Source organism: Cibotium barometz, chromosome 9 (assembly GCF_041138505.1).
Source record: "Cibotium barometz isolate CiBa-2024 chromosome 9, ASM4113850v1, whole genome shotgun sequence".
Lineage (NCBI taxonomy): Eukaryota > Viridiplantae > Streptophyta > Polypodiopsida > Cyatheales > Cibotiaceae > Cibotium > Cibotium barometz.
Genome location: NC_141054.1, coordinates 38421889 through 38426715, shown reverse-complemented (window position 1 = coordinate 38426715; position 4827 = coordinate 38421889).

Below are 4827 nucleotides of genomic sequence, written 5' to 3'. Positions count from 1 at the left end.
CATGGAGGGTATCCTCAAGGTTTGAGAACAGTTCTCATATTCTCCCAAATATGATGGTAAGATTTTCATTGTATGCTTACTTCTAGGAGAAACAATTGTTTGAACTTCCTCCTGGATGCTTGAGCGTCTAGAGTTGTTTTCTGTGCCCCTGGTAAAATCCACCTCAGAGAATGGAGGTGAACTAATAGAGGACATATTCTCATTAACTGCTGCCCACATCTCATTTGCCATGTCCTCGTTAGCATCAATAACTTCATCATTGCATGGGAAGACAAGGCTAGGTGGTGGCAGAATACCTTCTTTCAATGGGGTGTCAATTGGTGCAGACCTCTCGCTCTATGAGCTTGTGAGATGAGCTCACTTTTCCTTTCCCGACTTGATGACACTTCTGGTATGGTTTCTAATGTTGGCTTAAGAGAGGTTGGGCCCCGAGGAATAGGTAGAGGTGGGCCCTCAAGTACTGATTGAGCTTCCCTAATGAGTTGCTGATGTACAGCTAGATTGATCTTCTCCTCACGAGGGTTTGGGTATTCTTGAAGCTTCTTGGGTAGCTCAGATAAAGCTGCAATGCAACTTCTATGAGCATCAATGATGGCATCTAGAGTCTCATTCACCTTATCCACAAAAACAGAACCCCCAGAACTATCCTCGGTCGTACTAGTCTCATCTTGTTTAGCACTAGGCCCAGGTTGAGGTTGATGCTCCTCATGCACTTCTTGGGATGTAAAAGTTTGATCCTTCATGTTTTGTTTAGAGGCTTCTTGAGAACTAGTGGATGCACTTTTAGTTCGCTTGTTGCGGTTCTTTTTCCTCCTAGTGGGCCCTTTTCTATTGGAATGTAAGGTCTTGTCCACTAGATTTGCCTTTACATCCCTAGTTCGAGGTGTCTCATCAGTTTGCATTTCGGCATTTCGTGTCTGTGATCTAGTCATGACTCTAAGTGGCACGACATCCTCATTCTCAGATGAAGGTGGCAACTGCCCCTACAAGGTTGAGTGAGACCTTTGGTTGAGAGGTGCCTTCCTCATGTGGTTTCAGCAAACAATCCTTTGGAAAGTGTTCTACACAACACCCTAGACAATATCTTTCAATTGGTGGAAACTGTGGTACCGTTGTATTGGATCGAGCTGCTTGCCTTGAGCGATGTGGACAATCACGAGCCCAATGGGGTTCTCTGCACTCATAACAGGGGCCCATTAGTTTGGCTTCTACTTTCCTTTACTGCCATTGACCTGAGGGGCCTGGAGTCCTAGGTTGGTAGCCGCCTAGCAACATCAAAGAATTTTGTTCCCCTGGTTGAGCCTCCAGTGCTTGGCTTGGGTATGCGGGACTTTCAAAGAGATTTTCCTTGGATGAATATGATGCATATTCCTCCTCCACATAGCCTAGGTTTACCAAGTCTCTACACATATTTGAATTGTCGTAGTCAACAACCCTCACAGGAGCAGTCCCAGGAGCAGGAGGTTGAGCACCAAGAACAGGTCGTGCTTGCTCTTGTGCCATCGGTGGCTTACGTTCAAAATTAGTATATTGTTGATGCATTTGTGGAGCCACTCCACCCCTTTGCTGCTCACGCTCCTGTCTCATTCTTGCAATGCGAGTACATGCCTGTGTGGTGTGGGTAAAGTTCCAAGCACAGGCTTGGCACCACTTCTTTGTGGGTTGGTTTGTGACTAGAGGAGAAAAGGTATTACGTTCTTCGGTTTTATGGTTACCGCCACATGCTCCACAAAGATGAGGACCTGTAGGTAGTACACTCCTCATTCGCTGGCTGCTGTTGTTGTGACGGGGGGGGGCGATAGGTTTGTCCCAATCTCCTTAGTACTAGGTTAGCTATCTGGTCTGGATTTACTAGCGCGCTAGACCCTGAACTTTGGTCATCACCCCACTGATCTCTAGGTTTCACCTCAGGGCCAGTACCATCTTGGAATTTGAAGTTATCGGTGAAATCCATAGCATCATGGCAACACTCATTGAAATTTGTATGCTTCTTTGCATAGAGATGTGTATGCAGTGTTGAATTTTTGAGTCCTTTTAAGAAGAGAGAAATTAATCAACTCTGGGCGGGCTTCTCATCTTCTGGGCAACGATTAATGTACTGCTTCATCCTATTTACACAATCTCTAACACTCTCATTCTCGCCTTGCTTGAAAGAGTAGATGTTTGCTACCGTGTCATGTTGAATCCCCATCAAGGAAAAAGCAGCAATGAATCTCTCTTCCAAAACTCGTATAAAGAAGATTTGTCTGAAGCCTCTAGTGCCTGAAACCAAGCAAGGGCCTTTCCCTCAAGAGTGAGCCCAAATCCTTCAATTTGAGTATGCTTGTTAGTCAGCTCGAACTGCTTGCCTAAATGCTACTACATGGTCATATGGATCTCCCGACCCTTCGTACTTCTTTACCAGTTTCTGGAGAGTTGATGGTCTTACTTGTCTTGAATACTCATCATAGGGCCTACGGCCTCTCACTCTTATCAGTGGGAATTGTTCCTCTCTTTGGTAAGATGGTCCACATGCATCCCAAATTGGTGTGGGTCCCTTATTACCTGCCTCACCAAACCCCTCCAAAGATCTTGTCACCTGCATTTCAGGAGGTGCATTTATGGGAGGCCGAGTTGGCTCACCTACCCTCCGATTGTCATAGTGAGAAAAATGTTGTTGTGGTGTGATCTGTGGTCGCACTTTTGGTGTAGGATAATATCTTGGTGCTAGAGTTGGGCTACTTGCAGTGGTCCACTTTGATGTTGAGGGTCCCTCTCTAGTGAACTCTCGTAGGGGAGGAGCAACAATTTCTCCAAGAAAGGCTGTCTCTCCTGGTTTAGCTATACTTGTTGAGAACACTTCCATGAATAATGGTTGTCCTTTCCACGTGAGCTCCCGAATCTCCTTCCAATCTAAGGTTCGGTATTCATTGGCCCATTTATCAACGATTCGGTTCATGTGTCCTGCAAGCTTCTCGATCTAGCTCTGGCAATCTAGTTGTGGCATAATATCTCTCTAAAGAGTCCTTATAGACCTCTTGAAGTGGGTCATCCTGTAAGACCTTTGTCACTGGAATTTGTCGTACAAACTCCCATTGGTTCTCAGCCCCCTGATCCATTTTGCTCTTGCCTTTCCTATCCCTTTCCAAATTTAGATCTACAAGAAGTAAATCATCTATGGATGGCTTTGAGGACTGGGCATTGGATGGTCCTGGCATGTCCGGCTCAATGAGCCAATCATCTCTAGGCTCCCTTGCTCTGGAAAGCTTTGATAAGTCTAAGAACTCGCTTTTGGAGAGCTCCCCTAATTTGTCTACATTCTCTGGATGATAGGTGACTTCGTAGAGCGAACACCATCTCCACCCATGTACATGTTACACTGGTCATTGACTAGAGGTGCTCTATCAAGTTCTGAGAAAAAGTCTCCGATCTTAACGAGATACCGTTGTTGTGGATCCCTAAAGATCTCAGCTCCTCTAGCGTTCGTGTAGACATATTGGAGTCTCACATTGAGTGTTAACCCCATGGTGTTGGCTTCAAATGGATTAAAAGATCTTGTGGGTGTCCTATTTGGGGCTAAGGGATGACTATTTGATGGCCCTAGATTGTCCATGGACAATGAGCTAGTTGTTCTGGAAAGGATATCGGATTGGGATTCGGAAAAGGTTTCAGCAATATCTGTCAAATTTCCTACCGATTGGGTACCACTTTCCTGCGTAGGTACTCTAGAAGGTGCCCTAGGCCCTATGACAGAGTCTATAAGACGTCCCGACCGCAAGTGCATAAGGTCAAATTTTTTTTTGTTTTTTTTGTTTTTGTTTTTTTTCTTTTTTTAAATATATTTATTTATATATATTTATGTATATATATATATATATAGATATATTTTTTTACCCTACCTAACCACTAAATGCAATTAAAATGAATATGTGTGTAGCTATCTATCCTATTTATTTGATTTTTTTAATGATTTGATTTTTTTTACTTTTTTTAATTCTTTTTTTCTAATTACACAAAAATATGAATTACGCTAAAAAATACTAATTATGTACAAAATTACAAAAATTTTAAAACAATGTAATTTACTCTAATTATGCAAAAAATTACAGAACTTTAAAAAAATAAAAAATTACAGAATATGCAAAGAATATGGATTCCTAAAAAAATAAAAATTTACAGAATTTTTTCTATTTCTATTTTTGTTATTTTCTTTTCTTCTCTCTCTTTTTTTTTAATTTTTAATTTTTTTCTTTTTTTAACTAATTACACAAAAATACTAACTATGTACAAAATTATAGAAATTCTAAAAAAATACAAGTTACTCTAATTATGCAAAAAAAAACAAAAGTTTTAAAAAAATGAAAAATTACAGAATATGTAAAGAATATGGATTCCTAAAAAAACACAAAAATTATTTTTTTGGGTCTTTTTTTATAAATAAAATTATATATATATATATATTTTTTATTTTTATTATTTTATTATTATTTTATTATTATTATATATATATATTTCTTTTTAAAAATGCAAAGAAAAAAATAAAAAAATCGAAATAAAAAAATAAAAAAAATAAAAAATTACTAACCTTATCGTGCGCCGTTCCGGATTCCTCGCTGGCTTCACGTGCGTTGCCTTCTTCACGCGCGTTTGCTGTGGCCAGCTACTACCGCCAGCTGCCCTCTTCACTCGCCTTCGTCTGCTACTCCACGCAGCCAACGCAGACTCTCCTTCTTTTGCTCTCTCAGGCGCCCTCCACATTGGCCTTTTGCTGCCTGCCGCCTGCAGCTTTGCTTGCGCCCACTTCTTGGCTCTCAGGTGCCTTCCACCTTCGTCACCTCCACGCAGGTC